This window comes from Cryptomeria japonica, chromosome 9 (assembly GCF_030272615.1).
Source record: "Cryptomeria japonica chromosome 9, Sugi_1.0, whole genome shotgun sequence".
NCBI lineage: Eukaryota > Viridiplantae > Streptophyta > Pinopsida > Cupressales > Cupressaceae > Cryptomeria > Cryptomeria japonica.
This window is the reverse complement of record NC_081413.1, coordinates 754,057,541-754,084,133: the sequence shown is the minus strand read 5'-3', so window position 1 is coordinate 754,084,133 and position 26,593 is coordinate 754,057,541.

Below are 26,593 nucleotides of genomic sequence, written 5' to 3'. Positions count from 1 at the left end.
TATGACAATCTTGGGTCTTTGGGTAGAATTCTCAAGCATTTTATCCTTGATGATAATGGTAGAGACATAATTATCCATCGAAATGTGATTGATAGTTGAATCATAGTTATAGGATGCTCTGGTATAGTTGGCTTTCTCATCTGTGGCTTTCACTTTTCCCTTGTCATGTTTTGGGAATGGTTGTTTAAACATTTCACGTTCTTGATTGGATGAGTGTCCTTCAATCTCAATGTCACCACTATCAATGAGATCTTGTATAATGTTCTTCAACTGATGACAATTTCCTATCTTATGACCCTTGCTTTTATGAAATTCACAATACTCATCATCATTCCACCAATTTGGTTTGACCTTTGGCCCATATGGAGGCAAATCTGGAATTGTTATTATTTTGTTTGCCACTAGCTTCTTGAAAGCTGACTCAAGTGGTTCTCCCAATGGAGTGTACTTCCTTCATGATTTGGAATTTGTTTAAGTATTCACCTGATTTTTTGTAGAGCTTGATCTGGAAAAAATAATTTTGGGTCGTACTGTATTGGCATCAACAACACCATCATTGACTGTGTTCTTGTTTTTATTCCAAAATCTTGGCTTGTCTTTTCCTTTAAATTCCTCTTTGTTTTCTTTGAATATCTTAATTACTCCTTGTTCAATTAGGACCTTTTTTGTTGCTAAGCCTTTTTCAATGACATCTTTGAAGGTGGACAAACAAGCTTTTCTTAGGTCATAACCAATGTCTTTGTTAACATTCTAGGTGAACATCTCTACCATTTGTTAATGTGGAATTTCACAAGAGCATCTGCTGGCTAGATTTCTCCATCTTTGTAAGAATGATGAAAAAGACTCTCCATCCCTTTTCTTGGTGTTGCACAAAGTAGTGATTGATACGTCTGTCTCTATGTTGTATGAGAAATGTTGAACAAATGCCTCTGCTAAGTCACCCCATGATTTAATACCAGGTGGAAGTTGGGAGAACCATTCCATAGCTTGATCACCTAAGCTCTATGGAAATAATCTCATCAAATATGTCTCTTTTGCTGCTACCTCAATGCAAGCTGTGAAAAATTGTCTTATGTGTGCCTTAGGATCCCCTTTTCCTCTATACTTATCAAACTTAGGTGTCACAAAATCTGTAGGAAAAGGAGGCATTGGAATGCTCCTGTCAAATGGATAAGGACATATGTCTCTCATTGTGTATGTTGGCTTCGGTGTATTTATGTCCTCCATTTTCTTTTGTAAGTCCTTGATTTGGTGTTCCAAATTGTTTTCAGGTGGAGACCGACTTCTTAGACCATACCCCATGCCTGAACCGTCGGGCGGAGGAGGAGCATGTTGCATATATGGATGATATTGATCATACACATGTTCATATGGAGGAGGTCTATAATGATGTTGTGTATATGGACCACTTGGTATAGAGTCATCATGAGGAATGGAATATCTGCTTTGTCCATGTATACCATACTCTATAGGCATTTCATGAGTTTTTTCTATTGCGTTGTCCCCAAAATTGACACGGGGTTTCCTTTTGTCCAAATTTTGATCATGCCTTTGAATATCCAATTGCTTTGGTGGTTGATCCTTAGCATTTGTATGTGATTGAGTATATTTTTCTGCATAAGACTTCCATAATGGTCTGCAAAGGTGAGTATCATATGCTTGACCATGTGTTTATGGGACCTCTCATTTTTGAAACAAAGATGATGGTGATTCAGGAACAAGATGTGGCCCTCTATTGCCTCCACTATTAGGCCTCCTTTGATCCATATTGAGGTGAGGTTGTTGCAAAGGTCGATTTTCCATTATTTGAGACATGTCAAAATCATGAGGGATCTTAGCTCCAATTTGTGCCATCATTTGTAAGAAATATTGTCTATCCCTCCTCATTATTTCCTCAACCAATCGATTGAAACAAGGATCCATAATGGAGTCTTCCACTTCTGGTAAATGTATTGAAATGTTGTCCATAATGTCATTGTGTGTATCTTTGTTGTTTATAGTGTCCATGTGCTCAACATTTGGATTGTTTCTATAGGCATCCATGTCAGGTAATGTAGTGTGATCAGAATTGAAAAAGACATCATTGTCATACTCATAGGCACTCATGTTTATGGACTCTTGAGCCTCTTTAGCTTCGCTCCTAGATTTTTGGAAATGGGTTTCAACCATGAACTAGGTATTGAGCGAGATGTTTGAGACTAGATGAAAATGGAAAGAGTATGGAAGACCAAGAGTTGGATGGAATGTAAATGAATCTGAGGTTTACTTGCAATGTCCAAAGTGTGAGACCAAGTATGTATGTAGTAGAGTAGGTGTGACTTCCAAAGAGATGATAGTTTCTCTTGATGAGGTAAGTTGACCTTGACTCTAAGTAAGACCAAATGAGACCCAAAGGTGATAGACCTTGATGAGGGACCACTTAGCAAAATGTTGTTGTATGTAGTGTGTTGACAAAGTATGATGAGGGCAAGCAAGTGACCTTTTGACTCAAGTTTAGACAAATATGAATGTAATGTAAGGTGTAAAGCAATAATGGACTTTGTGAGACCCAAAAATAGGTTGAATGCTAGATGAAAACCCTGAGAAATAACTTAGGAAGCTCAAGAATTTTGAAACTGATTGCTCTTGTTTGCTGGACTGTAAAATTTTCCAATTTGTGAAGTTGTTTTGTCGTGACCAAATCTGAATTTGTTTGACTATTTTATGTGACAAGAGGACTCAATGTTTCCAAGTGTTTAGACTCAACATGACTCAAAAGAAAGTGTGTTGTTTGATGTAAAATTGTTTTGCATACACTTGAAGACACAAAAGACACAATGTTTTGATGTTTGATCTTGAATGTTTGATTGTTCAAATTAAGACAAGCACAATTCTTATAGTTGGCCAGGACAATAGTTGTTGATTCCCACATGAGGCTACGCTATTCAGAGCGGATACTTAGATGTGTGACCCTACTAGCTCCACCCTCGGCACTCACTTCTCGAGGTAGCCAAGCATCAGTCCCCGCGAAAACTCCCTATGGTGAACTTTGTATCTCTACTAAGAACCGTATGTGTGTGGGCCATTCCAGAGGTCTGACCTCCTGCCCCAACAACTAGAAGGATTTTGGCTTCTAAAATAAAAAGGTGCTAGTAAGGGCATCCACTCATGTGACCATACATGCGACACTTTCAGCTCTGTAAATACAAAAGGCTCCCAGCCAGTAGGGGTTACACCCTACAACTGATCAAATAAATTTGATCAAACAGGTTTATGGGGAGACATAGTGTCAGTATGAACTAATTAGCACATGTTATCCATAGTTTTCACCATGGAAACAGTTGTTTATAGTGGTTCGAAAGAGGTGGGTTTTCCTCGCTACCACTTGGGTCGTTCTCTCCTCACTAGTAGTCCTAATGACCACACGGGGAGACAGGCCCTCTAAAGATGAAACAAAAAGAGCCTATTGCTCAAGACACAAAAGACTTTGGTTTAATTATATTTTGTTAGTAGTTTTGCAATGATACCCCTCCTGCAAGCACACAAGTTAGGTAAATTTTAGATTCAGAAGACTGTGAAATAGGGGCCTTCAACAGTGCGGTTTTTTTTTTTTGACCAATTCAAAGATCTGATTCATCATAAAAAAAAGGCCACCTGTAAAATTTCAAGAAATTTCCAGAAATGTAAGAAAATCCAAAAAATTTGCTAATTTGCTCCAAAAATTAATTTTTTATGAAAAATCATATAAAATGCAAAATTGATCCAAAAAATCTGAAATTTTTATTGGATAGTCCTGATGGTCTTCTAAACTTGCATAAAAAGATTCCTGTAACAAATCAAAGCAGTTTGTGAGATATGAGCAAAATAATGCAAAACCCTAATTTTCAAAGATCTGATTTTTGAGGAATGATTTTGCATCAAATTTAAAATAACAAAAAACAGAGTCTATGTATAATTATGAGAGGTTTCCAAAAATGTAAGAAAATCTAAAAAATTCCCTCATTTGCTCTCAAAATTATTTTTTCAAGAAAATACATAACAAATTCATAGAAATTTCCAATATGGTCCAACAAATCTGATTTTCTTATTGCCAGTCTCTAAGAATGTTCTTGACTTGCAAAAAACATTTTATGCCAAAATTCAAAGCCATTTGTGAGATCTAATCAAAACAATGAAAAACCCTAATTTTTTAAGATCCAATTTTTTAGGAAATATTTTGCATCAAAATTAAAATCACATAGAATAGATCCTGTGTATAATTATGAGAGATTTCCAAAAATGTAAGAAAATCTGAAAAATTCGCTCATTTGCTCTCAAAATTATTTTTTTATGAAATTTCATAAAAAATTCATAGAAAATTAACATATGCTCCAATAGATCTGAATTTTTCTTTAAGAGCTCTTGATACTATCTTCAACCTGCAAAAACAATTTGGTGCAAAATTTCCAAGCCGTTTGTGAGATATGATCAAATCTCTCCAAGATCTTGATTTTGTGTTCAAAACCCTAGCTGCACAAGGTTATTCTCCAAATTGTTTTATAAAACAGAAATATATGGTTAGGAAAACCTGCAAAAAGCACAGATCTAACAAAAATCCATGTCCCACCTGGTGTGCCAAAATGTTTATGGTGAAAGTGGAAACAATAATGTTGAAAGACTAAATGAATTCAACCACAAAACCCTAGCCTAACAACAACAAAGATCCACCATAACATATGAAGATTACCTAAGACAATGCAAATCAAATGAAATCACAAAGATTATACCATCACATGTCCAATAGGGTTTGAATCTCCATTCTTCCTATCTCCATTGATCTTGCTTGATATATTTGCTCTCAGATTTTGTGTGCACAAGAGCTTAACAAAGAACGGAAATGTGGTTGCAAGTAGGATTGATCGCATATGAAAGTTTGAAAGCGTAGTGTAGTCGAGTAATCATCGGGTAGTCAGCTGATCAGGGTTGATAATGAAGGAAGCATCTCCTTATATAGAAGACACCATAAGAAATGGAGGGATAAGATTAAGAGGTGTAAAAGATAAAAGGTCGGCTATGATTAAAGGGTAGGTAGAGAAAATAAGAAAATAATGAGAGGGTAGGTAGTGTAGGAATTAAGAGATGAATGACATGTGTCATGGGTAGAAAAGGTTAATTAATTAATTAAATAAATAAAGATTTATTTAATTAATAGAGGAAGTGGGATCAATTAAATAAATAAGATATTTATTTAATTTAAGAAAAGGATAATTTAAATAAATAAATTTATTTATTTAAATGAGAAATAAGGCTAGAAGAGGATAAATGAATTAATTAAATAAATAAAGATTTATTTAATTAATAGAAGAATTAGGCTAAAGTAATTAAATAAATAAAGATATTTATTTAATTTAGACATGACAATTTTAGGTGTCTACAGGTGACACAAAGCCTTTCCCACTGGTAAATGGTAATACCTTTCTTATCCCATGTCATACATGACATACATCATGACTCTCTAGGATAAGTTAGTTAGAGTAAGCAAAGGCAGGTGATTGGATGCATAGACCAGATGACTAAAGAGAAAGATGAGGATGCCCCCAGAGGATAAGTTTAGAGATGTGCACTAGATCAGCATGCAAAGACATGATGTTCTAAAAAGGTAGAGAAGGAAGAGTTAAGATTGTGAGTTTGCCTCCTTTGAAAACCAGTTGAGAAAAGAACCAATAAAATGAAGATGAGGCTCTATAGTTACACACATGGAGTTACTGGTATGCAGATGGAAAGTGGTGTTGCCACAGATGCATAATAGTAGGATATGGATGGCATGAAGATATCATGCACACTACCGATATGAAGGTAGAAACATGCCAAATTGGTAAACAAGGAGGATACCAGCATACAACCAAGTGGACAAAGAGACAAAAGTGAAGTGCTCTCAGTTTGGTGAAGATGCACATGATGAGTCATCCTAGATTATTGTTGAGGACTGGCATGGTTGATGACCGGGCTGACAAGATCCACCGGCACAAGGAAGGAGAAGGCAAGAAGGTTAACCGGTAAGGGAAGACATACGAGTAGGGTTAGAGAACTGGTAGGGTTAGATGTTTGGTAGGTGTGCACCAGTTGAGTGTTTGGTCAGTGATCTTGTCTGAATCGACACGGATGTCTAATCTGAGATGGATACTGACAGGGATGCCATGTGGAGTTGAAGTGGCAATCTTGCAAAGGTCGGTGAAGTGTCGTGTCAATGAGATTGTTGGTATTAGGTCGATATTAATTGCAAACCCCATAAATCATGGGAGGTGTTGTAGAGGAGTGTGGCTCGAGGAAGGTCAATCAGAGGTGATTGATGGGATGCATCGATTAATGTGAGGTGTCTAGGTGCAGAATGAGGTTGGTGATGCAATCTACATAACCATTTATGGTGATTGATCTTGACCCTTGAAGATGGATTGTCCGTGTTTGCTAAGTTTAGCAAACAACCCTTGAAAGAAAGAAGATATGGTAGGTGATACCTAATTACTTGCAGGATTGTCTATTTTCATGCAGAACAAGATCTGATTGGATCTAATAGTCCTTGTGATAATTGGAAGAAACCCTAGCGCACCAAGAGTTTGAAGCTACGTTTTGGCGGGAATGCTCAGCTATAAGAATGGAGGCAGAAGACCAGATTTTATTGATGTTGCTAGAAGATTAGGTGTTGGATGTTGAAGAGTGTGAAAAGTAGCTGAGAGCCAACCAATTAGAGACTTCATTGAAGATCATAGAGACTAAGTGTTGGAGGTGCAACTGGTGAGAGGCTTTATCAGAGGCTTAACCAGCAACGCCAAAGTGATCAGTAAGCTGAAAAGTGAGTTGCAATGGTGTAAACTGGTGGTGCTAGAACCTGCAAAAAAGTAGAGAAGGTGTTGCACTACAGTGGGAGTGTCAGTGAAGATCCAGCAAGGCAAGATCTGAGAAGTGCTTGACCGGTAAGGAGAAAACCGATAGAGAACAGAGTGAAGAGTACCAGTGGTGGCAAGAAGCATTGCATCTGACAGAACAGAGCACCGGCAAAGAAGAGGTGGAGGCTGAACCAATAAGGTTGTAGTAGAGAGAGAAGGAGAGGAGGATCTGAGTGAGAAGAGAACCGGCAAAGAGAAAAAAAGAGGAGGACCGACTGAGAAGAGTAGAACCGGAAGAAAGATTGCAAAGGTTACATAACACATTTGTAGCCGGGTATTAACTTTTGTATTTGATATATGACATTGTAATCACTAAGTTGGAGCTTGGTGCAGAGGTTGGTGCTCCTTGGGTTGGTGCCCTAAATTAGGGTTGGTGCTCCTTGGGTTGGTGCCCTAAAGCAGGAGTGGTACTCCTTGGGTTGGTACCCTAAATGTTGTAACCGAAGGTTTTCACTATGAGGCTGGATTGGAGCAGTAGACTCCATCAGCATTTCTCACCGAGGTTTTTCCCATATTGGTTTTTCCTCGTATATACCTATGTTATGTGATGTGCCCTTTGTGTTGTTGAATTGTGTTATCTAGTTTTATCTTACCTGTAGGTTTTCTTGGTCCTTAGGTTGGTAACCGATAATCTCTCTTGGAGTTAAAAGGGTTAAGAATTTAGAAATCACTGATTCACCCCCCCCCTCTCAGTGGCATCTTGTGTTCAACACCATCATCATAGTTCTAGCCACATTCACGATAGTTTTGTTCTTCCTTTCCACAACTCCATTCTACTGAGGTGTCCAGGGTGCAGATAACTGTCTCCTTATCCCATTATTTTTACAATAACCGTTAAATTCACTGGATGTGAATTCTCCACCCTGATATAACCTTAAGCATTTAATCTTCAATCTTGTCTCTGTCTCAACTTCAGTTTTAAAGATTTTAAGATTTTAAAATTTTAAAATGCTTCAGATTTCTCCCTTAGAAAGGCAACCCACATCATTCTAGAATAGTCATCAATGATTAGCATAAAATATCCATCACCCTGAAAAACTTTTGATTCTATCAGGACCATAAAAATCAGTATGAATAAGATCAAGAACATCATTATATTTGTCTTGTATACTCTTAAAAGAAATTTTGACTTGCTTTCCCATTTGACATTCCTTACATCCTAGATTACAGGGCTTCATAATCTTAGGTATATCTCTAACTTACTTAGTAGAACTGATTGTTACAACGCAATCAAAATTCACATGACACAACCTCTTATGCCATAGCCAACTCTCATCAATTTGTGCAATCAAACATGTCTTCTCACTGGAGTTTAAATGAAAGATGTTACCGGTTGCAATCTCTAATCCAAATCTGTTGATAATCTTTCATTTTCCATCCTTAAACTGTAACTAAAATCTCTTATCCACCAACTATCCTACACTTAAAAGATTATGCCTTAAACCTTCAACATAATAAACATTATCAGTATCATTCTTACCATCCAATGATATAGTTCCTCTTCCCTTGATCATGCATGCTTTGTCATCTCCAAATCTAACCAGACTACCATCAAATTCATGCAAAGATAGAAACTTCCTTTTATTTCCAGTCATATGATGTGAACATCCATTGTCTATCACGCATTCATCCTTGTCTTCAACTTTAGTAGCAAGGGCCTTTTCTTCAGCTACCCGATCATCTTCCTTGATAGCCAAGAATACCCATTCCTTTCCATTATCGGATCCACTAGTTGAATCTTTTGTCAACTCATCATCAGAATCAGTCACACCTTCCTCATGCACATAGTAGCATGATTTGTCTTTGTTCCTCTTGTACTTATGCTTGTTCTGATAATCATGGTTAGGCCTAAAATATCTTCTATCTCTTTCCTCAAATCTTGTATTCCTTTCAGAATATCTAGATGCAAAATGACATATCTTATTATATACAAAATATGTAAAAGGTGATTTTCTTTCATACTTACTACCTGTTGGACCTTTAGGTACTCTTCTAGAAAATAAGGCTTTAAGTTTCTTAAACTCTTCATTGTCTTTCTTCATTTCCTCCAATTCCTTAGCATATAAGGCTTTCCAATCACTCTTATCGGTAGATGATGTAGATGCATGAAAAGCAGGTTTAGATTTTCCAACTCCAGAAGGACCAAATTCCTCAAGCTCAAAAGAAGATAACTTCCCAACCAAGGTATCCCTATTAACGGAGGTGTTTACCATTGTTCTCAACTCATTAATTGTAGAAGCCTTCATCTTGTAAGCCGGTGGCAAAAATCATAATACTTTAGCTTAGAGATCCACCACAACACTGAATTCCTAGAAAATTTTCATTAACTCTCTCCATAAAAGCAGTAATCCTTTCATCTACTTCCATTTTTCAAATTCTCATATCTCACCTAGTAACCATCAAGTTTAGCAATTTTAACAATAGGGTCGCCTTCATTCGGAGTCTCCAACTTATCCCATATAGCCTTTGCAGTGGTTTTGTCAGTTAGTCTCATAACTTTTTGATCAGAAAGTGCACATAAAAGGGCTTCTCTAGCTCTACAATCAATTCCAATGTCCTTATTGATGCAGCCATAACCAGTAAAAACCCTCAGAAGAGTCAATCAGCTTATGCAACGAGAGAGACACAGTGCAAAAAATAAGAAAAAATAACAAATTCATTAAAACAGATCATATTCAAGCCATAGAACTTCTGGAAATCATCCGGTAATCATCAGATTATCATGAAAGGATATTCGGTAGTTAACCGGTTACATGCAGGCTTCAAGCCAAAAACAACCCAACCGGGACTCTAAAAATCAACCAGATCACAAAATGTGAATCTCAATCCTTATTCTAAGTTCTACTTCCTCTTCCCTCACAAATGATTACATAACATCATATTTATACCCATTGGAACATATCTGGGTCGGCCTCAAAAGATTGCATTCACCAATGCAGGAAAATGAAACATGTAATTAGGTTGGGCCTAAGATTCAAGAAATCTTTCTGCAAAATAACAACCAAGTGATGTGGTTCAGTAGGAAGGTCAGCCACATGCCAAGGAACATTGGACAAGACCCAAGATGGATCCACACACCAAGAATCGCATTGGTAATAAAGGAAAACAAATCGGTAAGCACAAGAACTATCCCAAGAACCCAAGAACAACCAACTGGAAGTAATAACTGATCGAAGAAGAACCCAGATGAACTAGAAATCTGGAATCAACCACATGAAACCACCAGGAAACTGCCAATAAGATCTTCCATGAAGAACAAGCGACTACCGATACATATCGGTAAAAATACTGAAACTACACAAAGAACTAAACAAGAAAGGAAATGTTTTTGGTTGATGCAAGATTGCTCATCGATCGGAGGTGCTCCTGCATCAGACAACCCAAGTAGAAAAATATTTCCATGAGAGGCAACTCATGAACATCTAAAAGGATTCGGAATGAAGATCCCATGCTCATTTCTTATCCAAACATTTTCTTTATCTGCCAATCTCTACTCTATCTCTCTTAATGCTTCAACCAACTTCTCTAACCTTTGACTCCTTTGGTTTTTCTTTCTTTGCTTTAGGTCTTCACATTGCAATTCTGATTTGGTTCTACCACAACACTTTATCCAGTTTGTTGTCATTAGCTCTTTTTCATCTGGTTCCATCTGTTAGATCCTTCTGCCAACTCATGTCACCCTCTGGTATAATCTCTGCAATTGGTTCTATCAGATCTTTCTTTAAAACCTCCGGTATAATCTTTGCAACCGGTTCTGTCAAACCTTCCAGTATAAACTCTACCACCAATTCTTTCAAACCTTCTAGTTTCCTGTAACTTTTCTCAGGACTCGGATTCTTCACCTCCTTCTATTTCTCCTTCAAAGAAATCAATGTGAACTTCTGCCCATCCTTTTGAATAGTAACTAGGTTTCTTCTACAGTCATAAATAGCTCCTCTATCATACTGCCAAGGTTTTCCCAACAAGACATGACAAACATTCATTGACACAATATCACATAAAACTTCATCTTTGAAAGGCCTGATATTCAAACTCACCCAACACTGCTCCTTTATCTCTTTTGGCATTATAACAGACAAGGAGAGATTGTTGGCATTTCAATAAGGATATTGAGAAGGTTGTTGATGATTATGGATATAATTGATCAAGGATGTTTACTGTCTTAATATTATTATTTTGTCATTGATGTCAAGAAATTGATTTTCTAATTCAGTATGATGTTGCAATATCTTAAGAAGTATGATTTGATGAGTATAAATATGTCGGTAAAATACACAGACAAAATGTGATGAATAAGGGGAGGAATAAGTTATTTAATGGGCAACTATTACTGAGTTAGACAATGATGAGATCATGATGTTTATATTGTTTTGATATCCTACATATGTTTTTGATTAAGTGAAAACAAGTTTTAAGGGACCCGAAACCCAATTACATTCGAAAGATATTCAAGAAGGAAACAAAACAAGATAGCTGCAAAAGACCAGCAAAAAAACCAGATGAGATCATGATGTTTAGATTGTTTTGATATCCTACATATGTTGTTAATTGTAAGGTTAATACTATACTATGTTACCGAGCAGAGAACCTAGTCAGTAAACCCTAAGGAACCTAGTCGGTAAACCCTAAGGTTATCGCTATCGGTTAATGAAGGTAGAATCTCTACCGAGTGAAGTTTAGTATTTACCGAGTTGCAACTGAGTAGTAATAGAATGCATTGAATGAATAAAAGCATTATTTAATGAAGGAAGCTGATGAGCTGGAGCTTATTAAATGATTGGTATGTCGTGCATGAAGTTTGTTAAAGAATCTATGGTAAAGGAAAATCGGCAGGAAGATCTACAGCTCAGATTGAACCGCAATACCCTAGCACAAGTTCCAATAAATGTATGCAAGTTCCAAGGTGGGGTAAAACATTTTTCAAATCGAAGGATACATTGAACCTAGTCAAGATTGAAGATATGATGGCTATGATTGATCATGGGAAATGTGATCAAGGAGATTAAGTGGTTGGCAAATTGTTTATAAATAAGGAATTGTTGATAAACAATGCATGCGGGCAAGTGTATGCATAGGGATGCTACATAGTGATTACCAAGCACAGAAACTTGAAGACCTATTTGAATAACAGAGTATAGAGCCCAGCAGATGGACAAGATAAGTCCTATTGTATTGAGAAAATAAGAATCTGCTTTAGCATTTTAGATGTGAAGTTGCAGATAGATTTTTATTACTGTTATTTTGTGACATAACAGAAAATCTCTTAATCGAGTGGACTTAACAGTCTTATTTGTAAAACCCTCTAGCAAGGTGACATTCTGATTGAGTGTTTGAAATCCTTTAACAAGGTCACTTCTAACAAGGTGAAGATCCTAACAGATCTGAGGGAAATCCCTTAACCGGGTCACATCTAGCAATGTGTTTGTATTCTTTAACAGGATTTTCTTTTAACCAAGCATACTCTAGAAGAGTATATTTCTTAGTGGGTCCGAAATCCCACAGTGGTTTTTCTCTATTTGGGTTTCCACATTAAATCTGGTGTTATGATTTTTACGATGTATATATGCTTTTGAGTTTGCATGTTTAGCAGTTTTGGTTATATTACTGAAGTATATGTTACCAAGGTTGAATCTGTTGTTTTTATGGAAGATTAAGGTTGTATGATTCACCCCCCCCCCCCTCTCATCTTATTAGCTTGGCATTTGAACTTAACATTAAGTATCAAAACTATCAATCTCTACCTTTTGATCATCTTGTAACCAACTTACCTCATAAGAACAAGGATGGTCAAGCCTCTTCAACCCAAGCTTCTCAACCATCTCCTCAAATACTAAATTATTAGTACTTCCACTATCTGCAATGACCTTGCAACACTTACCACCTGATTTGCATATAGTCTAGAAAAGACTCCTCCTCTGAGTAGATCTAGTATCCTTTCTTCTGAACATAAGGGATTCTCCTTTCTTCGGTGCATAGTCAGATCTAGTACCATCTGGTTCTTCACTTTCCACATAACTTCTTGCCATTCCTTTCTTACATTCATAAAATTTGTGCCCGGTTTCTCCACACTTGAAGCATTTGCCAGGGAATTCTCTACCGGTACTGCTGCTACCTTTCCTTGGTTTCTTCTACTTTGATTCTTTACTCCACTTAGGTTTTTCCTCCTCTTCTTCAACCGATTTCTTCATACTATCATTCATTTTAAATTTCTCCTTACCCTTATTCAGTTGTCTTGATCTCACCTTCTCCTCAGCCTTCAATACATACTAGTAAGCTTCTTCAACAGTTGAAACCTTCAACATACTCATCTCATCTTGAATGTTAAAAGAAAGCACATTGATGTACCTCGCCACCTTTTCTCTGTCCATCTCTCTATGTCTAGATCTAATTACCACCTTGTAGAATTCCTCAGTATATTCCTTCATAGTCATGTTTCTTTGTTTTAGGTTCTGCAACTTCTTGAACAAATCCAGTTCATAGTCTTCCGATATGAACTTGGCCTTCAACCTCGCAACCATCTATCTCCATCGGGTGATCTTCAATTCACCATTCTCCACTCTGTCTTTCTACAACTCTTTCCACCACAAGGCAGCATGCCCTTTCAACTTGGTATGTGCCAACCGAACTCTCTGCAGGTCCTTGACATCCTCAAACTCAAATTAGTCTTCCAACTCTCTGATCCAATCAATTAGATGCTCCGGGTAAAGTGTTCCAGAAAAGTTAGAAACCTCAACTTTATGCACTTTACTTGCTTGTGCCACTGCTCTTAGGAATCTTTCCTATCTTTCATCTTTCGGTCCTTCAGCTTCCTCAAGCTCTTCATCGGCTTCCTCATATTCATCCTTAGAGTTAGGGTTTCTTCATAAACCAGCCAAAGCATTTCGGATTTCATTCCTCGCTTCATTCTTGAAGTCTTCCATCATTTGTTCTACCCTTCGGGGATTTGTTTTCCTCGGTGGCATCTCTCCTTCCACTTTGGTGAACTTCCTCAACTCGGTGATCTGACTATTGTTTTCAATTGTCTCCCCTCAGTGATCTATTGAACACACACGCAGCCTGCCTCCAATCGGCGATCTGTCCACCTCAAGGAATGCCTCAATGTTCATAAATGATTCTTCCACCAATCAGTCCATAACCAGCTCTGATACCAATTAATTCAGCCATAACCAGTAAAAACCCTCAGAAGAGTCAACTGGCTTATGCAGCAAGAGAGACACAATGCAAACAATAAGAAAACATAACAAATTCATATAAACTGATCATATTCAAGCCATAGAACTTTCGGCAATCATCATATTATTATCAAAGAACATCCGGTAGTTAACTACTTACATGCAGGCTTCAAGCCAGAAACAACCCAATCGGGACTCTAAAAATCAACCAGATCACAACATGTGAATCTCAATCCTTAGTATAAGTTCTACTTCCTCTGCCCTCACAAATGATTACAATATCATATTTATACCCACTCGAACATATCCGGGTCGGCCTCAAAAGATTACATTCACCAATGCAAGAAAATGAAACATGTAATTTGGTCAGCCCTAAGATTCAAGAAATCTTTCCAAAAAATAACAACCAAGTGCTGTGGTTCAACAGGAAGGTCGGCCACACACCAAGGAACATTAGAAAAGACTCAAGATGGATCCACATGCTAAGAATCATGTCAGTAATGAAGGAAAACCAATCGATAAGCACAAGAATTGTCCCGGGAACCTAGGAACAGCCAACCGAAAGCAATAACTGACTGAAAAAGAACCCAAATGAACTAGAAATCTAGAATCAATGAAATGAAACCGCCAGGAAACTACCAACAAGATCTTCCATGAAGAACAAGAAACTACAGATACATACCAATAAGAATACTGAAACTGCACAAAGAACTACACAAGAAAGGAAATGTTTTTGGTTGATGCAAGATTGTTCATCGACCAAGGGTGCTCCTGCATCATTTATCCAAGCCTCTTGGAGGAGGATTTATAGATGCCATATTATGAGGTGTATATCCCTTCTCAGTGATCTCCCAAATCTCCTTACCAAGACATCTCAAATGAGTCTCCATATGAATCTTCCATACTCTCCAATTTGTTCCAACAAGCCTAGGAATTTCTCTCTCAAAAACAACTACAAATGAACTTGATGAACTTGAACTATTAGATGCCATAGGATCTTCCTCAAGTGGTTAAGCTTCTACAGAGAGGACCAGGCTCTAATACTAATTGTTAAACATCTCTGATAATTGGTGGACAACTAAGAGGGAGGGTGAATCAGTTGTCAACAGATTATAAAACTTAAGCATTAAAACCTTATCAATGGAATACATAAACCAAATACCAGAATAGCAGATATAACAGTTAAGCACAAATATAAATCACAAAAAATTTACCAACCATCAACAATAGATATCACCAACATTTGTACGTGGAAAACCCGGTGAAGGAAAAAAAAACAGTGGGAAGCCTACCCACAGTCAAATAATACTTCTACAGTAAGTATGTGATTACAAAAAGAGGGGCCTACACATGCAGGAAGGCCAACAGCCTAGAGTGCACTACTCATCACTAAAGGAGCCTCACTGACTACAAAATAAATCCAGACTACAATCCAGAAAGAAGAGTGAACTGCAAGAATATCATCTCTACTACAGGGTACCTATTACTCCATGCAAATTTTGGTTTGTTCTTAAGTCTTTTATGTTGTGATAATTGGACCTACCATTTGGGACTTAATGAAGTCATGGTTGAGTTTTCCAAGCTCTTCTTGTGTTCAGGATGTTGATATCCTAGAAAGATGTAATGTCGATGTTGTTCATAGGTGCACTACTCTAAAAAAAGAGTCAACATGTAATAAGGGTGTAATGCATTTTTTTAGGTCTCCTAGGATTCACAGAGGGCCTTTGGAGCCTTAGAGTACACTTGAGTACAAGGTTGCATCCTAAGGATCAAAAATATGTAAAAATGCTAAGCAACATTTGCAAGTTGCACTTTATGTTGTTGGGGGTGAAGAAGTTGGTTCTAACCAACTGAATCATGATGTTAAAATCCAAATACAATGTTATTGTATAGGTTGGAAGAGTTTGTAATACAGAGCAAGTTTTGTTTGTAAGAAAACCTTATTTTTACACTGCTTTCATTGTTTTTCCTTGTTTTTGTTATGTTGTACGGTCTAGTACGGACTTGTCAGAGGAACCTACTTGTAAGGAATGAAGGAATATTGAATATACTTTCCATCAAGGTAGATTTAAATGTTTGATTGTGTCTGGTTACAAAGATTCAAACCATTCTCTGTGAACTAGGTACAAAACCCTTGTAGGCTAGGGTTTAAGCAATAAATGGCCTTAACTTGAGCACCCACTAATGGCACCAGTTCAAATCCAGTGGAATGATAGGTTAGGGTTTCTAAATATGTTTAGTGTGTTGGCATTTTTGATGTTTATGTTGTGATTGTCATTGATGGACACACACTTGTATAGAGATCCCCTTTATATGTATGAGCTAGAGCTCAACCGATATTTGTTCCAACCAGTATGTTGTATTGTAGTCTTTAGACTATTGGTGATTTTGGAGAATGTGTTTCCCGGTCTGAAGCAGCATGTCGATCCCAAGCGGTTCGTAGATCTCAACCGGTATGAGGGAGCAAAGCGGCATAACACATTCTTACCAGTCTTCATTTTTGTCAAATTGGCAACCGGTATTTTGTATGAACTGGTAATACTCTATGATGAGTTACCAACTGGCATTTTGTGATGAGTTACCAACCCACTGATTGATTGACGGTGCCGACACATTAACAGTGCTTTTTGTGTTGTGTTACTGAGTATGTCTAGATTCATTGAACCTAGGAAATTGTAATGTAATCCTATTGGACCAACATGAAATCAGATTCCTTTAAAAGGACATCATGTCTAGGGTTTTAAGTTGTTGTTGCTATTGCTAAAAGGATTTATGTTGTGGCTAGGGTTTAAGGTGGTTGTTGAGTTGTTGTAAGAGCGATCTTATCTGAGAAGATCAAGTTGTAACAGAAAGAGATAGAGAAGACTGAAGCAATGTTGAAACGCATTAGCAATGAGCTATACTGGATCTAACCAAGTAGTTTGTGCTATTAGATAGATCAAACACTTGTTGATTACTCACATCTTTGACAAATCTGTAGCCCTTAACCGGGTAGGCCCAAAAGCCTTTGTAAAATCCTCTAACAAGGTGGTTCAGTTCTGTGAATCTAAAATCCTCTAACAAGGTAGTCTTTAATCAGACTTATCTCCTGACAGAGATTGAGATTCCTAACAGGATCTGTTCTGGTGAAGAACATTGTAAGACCTTAACCGGTCTGGTTTCTATTCTGCAGATAGTGACTTGTGAGTTCCATCTCACCGTGGTTTTTCCCAGTTGGGTTTCCATGTCAAATATCTTGTGTTATGTTTGTATTGCTTTTGTAGGTGAATGCTTTATTTGCATTTTGGTTTGCATGTGTGATAACCGGTCTATCTATTAGACTGTTTTACCAGTTTATCTTCAGACTGTGTAAGTGTTTAAGTATAGAGATTTTTGGCATACTAATTCACCCCTCCCCCCCTCTTAGTATTCATCAATTGGTATCAGAGCCTACCTTTCTATAAGTTTAACCACTTGGAAAGAGATATGGGGGAATACACCTTGAGGGAACTTACTCAATGGCTCACTCAGTCTGAGCAAGCCTATGATGATTTTATGGTCAAATACAACGCATCTCAAGCAAAAAGGAGAGAACATGCAGAGAAGCTGATGGAGCTATCTGAAAGTAGTTCTGAAGATGAAGCTAATATGGAAGCCATGATTGTAGAAGTAAATAAGCTGAATGACTCAAACTCCAATCTGAGAAAGGAGTTGGAAGGACTGACCATCCGGTTTAGTCAAGAGCTTGAGAACCGGAGGAAAGCTGAAGATTAGGTAAAGGACAAAGATCATTAGATCTCCAAGTTGAAACAAGAGATTAGTGCACTGACTGCTCACCTTCATGAGAGCAGGATGGAAAAGGAAGACATGCAAGGAGAACTGAACATAGCCATCTCTGAAAATGCAAGCCTAATGGAGACCAATACTGCTATTTCCAAAGAACTCTCTGAGTCAAAGGAAATACTTGCTAAGTTTAGCAAAAGTACTGTCAAGCTAGAGCAAAAGCTTGAGTCATCTAGACCGGTAAAGAATACCAATGGTCTTGGTTTCTCTGGACATGAGGAAGGAGAATCCTTAGGAAAAAATGCTGAAGCGTCAAAGAAGCAACCGGCACTCAAAGGAAAAGGTAAGCAAAAATTCAAACCTATTTACTTTAACTGTCTTAAAGAAGGACACGCTGCCAATGTATGTAGGAGCAAAGCCTACAATAATTTTCCATATTTTATCAACAATATCCCTAGATCCAATAAGTTCAATGGTCATTGTTATGCATGCAACAAGTTTGGGCATAGAGCATCTGAATGCAGGTCTGTCATGAACAATACCGGAAGATATCCTCAAAGGACCCAAGGAGCTGGTTCGGAATCTTTAGTAAACTAGAACCCTAACTGGTTTAATACCTACAATTATCAGTCAGGCAACAGTGGTTATTGTTTATGGTGAAAATGGATAACAATAATAATGATATTGAAAGGCTAAATGAATTCAACCACAAAACCCTAGCCTAACAACAACAAAGATCCACCATAACATATGAAGATTACCTAAGACAATGCAAATCAAACAAAATCACAAAGATTATACCATCACATGTCCAATAGGGTTTGGATCTCCATTCTTCCTATCTCCATTGATCTTGCTTGATATATTTGCTCTCAGATTTTATGTGCACAAGAGCTCAACAAAGAATGGAATGTGGTTGCAAGTAGGATCGCATATGTCAAAAGCGTAGCGTAGTCGAGTGCATAAATTGATTAGAATGATTGATTAGGGTTTGATAATGAAGGAAGCATCTCCTTATATAGAAGACACTATAAGAAATGGAGGGATAAGATTGAGAGGTGTAAAAGGAGGCCGGCTATGATTAGAGGGTAGGTAAAAGAAATAATAAAATAATGAAAGGGGTAGGTAGTGTATGAATTAAGAGATGACTGACATGTGTCATGGGTAGAAAAGGTTAATGAATTAATTAAATAAATAAAGATTTATTTAATTAATAGAAGAAATGGGATCAATTAAATAAATAAGATATTTATTTAATATAGGAAAAGGATAATTTAAATAAATAAATGTATTTATTTAAATGAGAAATAAGGCTAGAAGAGGATAAATGAATTAATTAAATAAATAAAGATTTATTTAATTAATAGAAGAATTAAGTTTAGATAATTAAATAAATAAAATATTTATTTAATTAGACATGACAATTTTGGGTGTCTACATTTTGCCCCTCTTTGAGACAATGTGGCTTGTTGCGTTGTTTCAAAGAAGATAATGTGAACTGATACAGAGTTGCCCCAAGATGGGAATGATATGCCCCCTCGAGAGATTGGATGAAAATGTCTGAAAAGATTGCAGACAATCTCTCGATAAGAAAGACGGGATAGAATGGACTGACTGGATAAAGTAACAGAGTCACGGGATAATGAAGACTGACTTGGGAAACGAGGGCTAGGGCAGTCTATAAGATAGACCACGAGGGAAATACATCCTCATTGTCATCTACACATCCAAGAGATCAGAGTGCAGAGTGAGATAGAGCAGCAGCAGTCAGCAGTGATGGCAATGGTTCACAAATTCGACCGCATTCGCCGATTTCAGAGGCCAGCAGAGGCAGGAGAGCCGGTAAGTACCAAAAAACCTCCTTGTACTTTGATGCATTTATTGTTGTCATTAATGCATACTAGGTAATGTAATAAATGTGTGTTTATGTCAGGAAAACGCGTTTGTGTCCAAAAATGTGAATTTTTGTCTTCTAGGTCAAATCGGCAATTCTGTGATGAACATACGTTGTCGATTGGATAAGCTGCTGAGAGGATACACTCAAGCAGGTCCTCTAGGGAAGACTAGGATAGATCAAAGCACTTTGTGATGAACAGTGAGTACCAAGATAGAGTACTTTGTGATGAACAGGGAGTACTAAAATATGAGCAGCACTTTGTGATGAACAGGGAGTGCAAATGTGAGCAGCACTTTGTGATGAACAGTGAGTGTCACTAGGGTAGATAGCAATATGCATTTGGATAAAAAGTAGCATTTTGTGATGAATAGTGAATGCCATGATGACTGACATGATTGATTTGCTTGACTGCAGGAGTATTTGCCTATGTTGGAGTCACGGGAGAGATTCCCATCGACTCAGAGATTGCGACTTGAGCTGACAGTCGAGGAGTGAGATGCGATCGAGGCTATGGGATTGAGACATGTGTTGTATGTGCTTGAGTTTCGGGTGAACATGGGATTGCTGACTGTACTGGTGGAGAGGTGGCACTTTGAGACTTATACGTTTCATTTGTTGATGGGTGAGATGACAGTCACCTTGGAGGATGTATACAGGATTCTGAGAATATCGATCGATGGGGAGTTAGTACCCTACAATCGAGACGGAGACAGATGCACTAAGATGAATGTTCCAGGATCCAAGATTGGAGATGAGGGCTGGACGCGTGGCTTGGGATACCATGACATTGATAGGATTAGCACTACCAATAGTGTTGGCAGGAGTTATCAATGGGTTCCTCTGTCCGGATAGGGCGACACGAGGGGTGGCTGCAGAGGACACAGGGGCCAGGAGAGATGATCTTGGGGCGGGTCCTTCTAAGGCTCAGAATCCGTCAAGGGCATCCAACTCTGAGGGAGGGAGTTCATCATAGTCGTAGAGGGCTCCCTATGTATCAGTATTGTACCATTTTTGTATGATGATGTAGACACCTGCGGGTGATTGTAGCCATATGATTTTCACATCATTGTGTCATGACACTTTATATATATATATGAGATGATTCATCTTTGCGGCAGCTATATGCATGTGTACCTATGTGATGAGATGTTCTTATGTGATGCTTATGATATGGATGCAAATATGTATATGATGCAATGCAATATATTTTTGTTCTTTTATGTTTTATATGTTATGCGAATGTGAATGTGAATGTATGAAATGCAAATGAATATGATAATGCAAATGACTATTTACATGATGAAAATGTAAAATGTGCTAACATGTGTTGTGTGCAAGATGCAATGCAATTGTGATATCTATATGTATGTATGAAATGCTTATATGTGGTAATGCAGGTGCACTACATGAAATGCGAATATTTTCGGCATGTCATTATACTTAGTCATGTGATAGAAGGCTACGCGGACTCGAGAAGGATGATGGAAGTCAATCAAGAAAGGGGGATGAAAGATAGAAGATATGAAAGTGAAAGAGCTTCTTGTGCGTTATCATCATTGAGCTTTATTATGGCAAAATAGGTTATGACAATCGAGGCATATGTTTGACCCAGAAAGTCATTGTACCTATTTGCATGGAGATAAGACAGTCACAAACAAGGAATGCCCCAATTCATACTAGACTCATAGTGTCCTCATATCCTTGGACAAGTCATAGCATTACTAAGAGACAATCCACAGACAGAAAATACAAATAGGTGATGATACCCCATCCTCGCCTTTCTAGTCAAAGACATCCTGGAGATAGAATCTCTAGTCAAAGACATCCCGGAAAAGCTAAAAGACATGTCACCAAAAAAAGATGAAATCAAAAGAAAACCAAGACTCGACACCAACATCCACTGTAGTCCTCAATTTTAGTGTCTCTTGTCACTTGTATAAGTCTTATTTGATTGTGGTCACAATGTTTATTTTCACAGAAAGGATAGATAGCACTGAACCATATGTTGTCTGAGTTTGTTGAAAGATTTGATTTGTTGAAGCCCATTGTTGCTACTGTGTCTCATCTGAAACTGACTGAATCCATGAAACCGATACTTTATTGAGAAGAAGATGAAACTTTATTGCGGATCTGTGATGCAAATGTTGCTTTATTGCAGATTGTGTGCAGATAGATTGAAGAAATTGGAAGAAACTGTACTCCTCGAAACATGTGATGTTCTCAGTTCCACACCCATTACTAGACGTAGGATTTTGCCTTAGCCACAGATAGGATCTGATTTATTATGGATGGAAAGGGATGAAAAGGGAGGTTTATTATGAATGGCTAACCAATCTTCGGGAGATCAATAACAAGCCATGATGGGAATGGGTAAGTTTATTATGGATGAATTGGTCGTGAGTGTGTGCAAAGTGAAGTGATGAAAGAGAATCCTGAAGGAGGGAGGAGCAATGTCTCTACGCATGGCACTAGTGACCCAATTTTCACCATGGTACTTGCCCAGGGCGCCACCGAAGTGGTTTTCACTGTTGGACGAAATTATTTCTCTTTACTTTTTTTATTTTTCAATGTTTTTTATGTCACAAGGCGCCTGTTTGCCAGGTTTTTACCAAGTAACGATTTTTTTTGTTTTATAATTTTTTTTGTATTTTTGAAATTTTTGAAATTTTTGTATTTTTTGAATTTTTTTTTTTTTTTTTGTATTTTTGAATTTAGGATATTCCAAAGAGCTATGTGTAGAACCTGCGAAGGTGCATGTTGTTGATAGCATCCTCCAAAGATTCACCTTCTGTAGTTGAGAGCTGATATACCCCAGATCCATATGTTGTTGTAATGATGTAAGGACCAAGCCAATTTGGTTCGAACTTGCCCTTCTTCTCTCTGTCTTGCTGATTTTTAGGATTTTCTCTAAGAACTAAGGCACCTACCTCAAATTTGTGAGGCTTGACTTTGTGATTGTAGCTGCATTATTTCTTGACTGAAAGATGTGTAGCTCGAGTGACTATCTTCCTTGATAAAGGAATTGAGATAGAATTACTAGTGTGTGGACTACATAGGCCCATATACGTGTCACCTGAAGAAGTTTGGGCATCACTGATAGCAAAGTCCTTCGAGGAAGCTCCATTAAAGGTCCATGATGTATCACTAGAAGGGAATGGATGTGTGAAACAAGTGGATGAGTGATGAAGGCTTATGATTGTGAAAAGAAGTGAAAGTAGGATAGAATGATGGAGACTTAGGATCAACAAGTATGCTTTTTGACTTGAAATTTTAGAACTTTTGCCCCCAGTTATTTTGATATTAGGGGAGATCAACTCTTGTTCTTTTTTCTTCATAGGATTTTTATCCTTGACTTTGATTTTTGCAGAGTCCAATAGCTTTTGATTTTGATTTGGATTAAAGGACTTTTCTTTATTTTTGACTTTTAGATTTTTCTTTTCAAATCTTGATTTTTGATCCCCAATGAGTAAGGGCTTTTGTAATTCTTGTTGATCCAAGTCTGGGAGTGGAGTGTAAATGGAATGAGTGGATGAAATGGTAAGGCTATGTGAGTTATCAAGAGGGTTGGCGATAAACTCAATAGATTCTTTGTTGGAACCACTCTTAGGAGTATTGATATCAAGAGTTGCTTGCACCACTAGAGGAGATTTGCATTCGGACTAAGTAGCCACAACACTAGGTGGTTCACACCCAATTCCTTGGTCTTTCATATTGCTTGTAGATTGTTCTTGTCGACAAAATGTGTTAGGAGATAGTGGGAGTTGTTCAACATGAAAGATATACTCACCACATCCTAGGTCTTTAATCTTGAACTTTTCTTTTAACTCTTCTTGTTTTGATGTAGAAGCTTTCAAGGGTTCTGGATCCACATATGCTGAAGAAGGAATAGCTTGTCGATTGATTGGTATTGTTATTTCTGATCAAGGTTGCAGATTATTGCAATATATGAATGGATTGGGGTCACCTTTGATAGCCACTTCAACTCCATTATGTGGGAACTTGATACATCGATGATATGTTGATGGGACTGCTCCCATCTCATGAATCCATGGACGTCCTAGCAATATATTGTATGTGAGATCTAGGTCTAGGACTTGACAAACCACATCCTTCATAACTGGCCCAACTCTAAGAGGTAAGGTGATTGTGCCCTTGGATGAAAGCTCTTCGTCATCATATGCCTTGATGGTGATTTGATTTGTAGAATTCACAGCTTTATCAGAATATCCCAATTGTTTAATTGTTCTAAATGTACAAATGTTTAGACTAGCTCCTCCATCTATCAGGACTCGTTTTATTCTATGTTTGTGTATGAAGGCTTCAACATGTAGTGGTGCATTATGTGGCTGACTTATGGAGGTGTCATCAGCTTCTGTGAATGTAAGTGAATGTGGAACGGAAAGGTATCCCACCATGGCTTGAAACTGGTCCATGTTCAAATCAGTAGGAACGACAGTGTCTCTCAAGATTTTGTCAAGAATGGCTTTATGAGCGAGGGATATGCGTAATAGCTCAAGGATGGAAATGAGCGCGGGTGTCTTCCCTAACTGTTCTACAAGGTCATACTCAGGTTTGGTTGGTGAGGAAGTGGTGTTCTTGGCTGGAGCACCTTGCAAAGTGATTTTACCTCGGTGGGTTGTAACATGACATTCAAAGGTAGGTTCGGAAGAAGATCCAACACCTTTTAGGACAATCCTGGGTCTCCTGGTAGAATTCTCAGATGTTTTGTCCTTGATGATAATGGTAGAGACATAATTGTCCATCGAGATGTGATTGATAGTTGAATCATAGTTGTAGGATGCTCTAGTATAGTTGGTTTGGTCCTCTATGGCTTTTTCTTTTCCCTTGTCATGTTTTGGGAATGGTTCCTTAAACATCTCATGTTCTTGATTAGACGAGTGTCCCTCACTCTCAATATCACCTCTATCAATGAGATCTTGTATGATGTTCTTCAGTCGATGACAATTTCCTGTCTTATGACCTTTGCTCTTATGAAATTCACAATACTCATCATCATTCCACCAATTTGGTTTAACCTTTGGTTCATATGGAGGAAAATCTGGAATAGTGATTACCTTGTTTGCCACTAGCTTTGCAAACTGACTCAAGTGGTTCTCCCAATGGCGTGTACTTCCTTCGTGATCTGGAAGTTGTTTGAGTATTCACTTGATTGTTTGTAGAACTTGATCCTGAAAAGATGAATTTGGGTCACACTGTGTTGGCATCAACAACACCATCATTGACTGTGTTCTTGTTTTTATTCCAAAATCTTGGCTTGTCTTTTCCTTTAAAGTCATCTTTGTTTTCCTTGAATATCTTAATCAGTCCTTGTTCAATTAAGACCTTCTCTGTTGCTAAGCCTTTTTCAATGACGTCCTTGAAGGTGGACAAACAAGCCTTTCTTAGATCATAGCCAATGTCTTTGTTAACGTTTTGTGTGAACATTTCTACAATTTTTTTTTGTGGAATTTCACAAGAGCATCTGCTGGCTAGATTTCTCCATCTTTGTAAAAATGATGCAAAAGATTCTCCCTCTTTTTTCTTGGTGTTGCACAAAGTAGTGACTGATATGTCTATCTCTATATTGTAGGAGAAATGTTGAATAAATGCCTCTGCTAGATCACCCCATGACTTAATACCAGGTGGGAGTTGGGAGAACCATTCCATAGCTTGATCACCTAAGCTTTGTGGGAATAATCTCATCAAATATGTCTCTTCTGCTGCTACCTCAATGCAAGCTGTGAAAAACTGTCTTATGTGTGCCTTAGGATCCCCTTTTCCTCTATACTTATCAAACTTAGGTGTCACAAAGTGTGTAAGAAATGGAGGCATTGGAATGCTTTTGTCAAATGGATAGGGACATATGTCTCTCATTGTGTATGTTGGCTTTGGTGTATTTATGTCCTCCATTTTCTTTTGTAAGTCCCTGATTTGTTGCTCCAAATTGCTCTTAGGTGGAGATCGACCTCTTGGACCATACCCCATGCTTGAGGCACCAATTGGAGGAGGAGCATGTTGCATATATGGATGATATTGATCATACACATGTTCATATGGAGGAGCTCTATAGTGATGCTACGTATATGGACCACTTGGTATAGATTCATGTTGAGGAACGCCATATCTATTTTGTCCATGTATACCATACTCTACAGGCATGTCATGTTCTAATGTGTTGCCCCCAAATTTGACACTGGGTTTCCTTGTGTCCAAATTTTGAGCATGCCTTTGAATATCCAATTTCTTTGGTGGTTGATCCTTAGCATTGGTATGTGATTGAGCATATTTCTCTACATAAGACTTCCATAATGGTCTGCGAAGGTGAGTATCATATGCTTGACCATGTGTGTATGGGACCTCTGGTTTTTCAAACAAAGATGATGGTGATTTAGGTACCATATGTGGTCCTCTATTGCCTCCACTATTAGGTCTCCTTTGATCCATGTTGGAGTGAGGTTGTTGCAAAGGTCGATTTTCCATTATTTGAGACATGTCAAAATCATGAGGTATCTTGGCTCCATTTTGTGCCATCATTTGTAAGAAGTATTGTCTATCCCTCCTCATTATTTCTTCAACCAATCGATTGAAATGGGGATTCATAATGGATTCTTCCACATCTGCTGGTAGGGGTTACGCCCTACAACTGATCAAATAAATTTGATCAAACGGGTTTATGGGGAGACATAGTGTCGGTATGAACTAATCAGCACACATTATTCATAGTTTTCACCATGAATACAGTTATTTATAGTGGTTTGGAAGAAGATGGTTTTTCTTTTGCTACCACTTGGGTCATTCTCTTCTCACTATTAGTCCTAATGACCACATGGGAAGACAGGCCCTCTAAAGATTAAACAAAA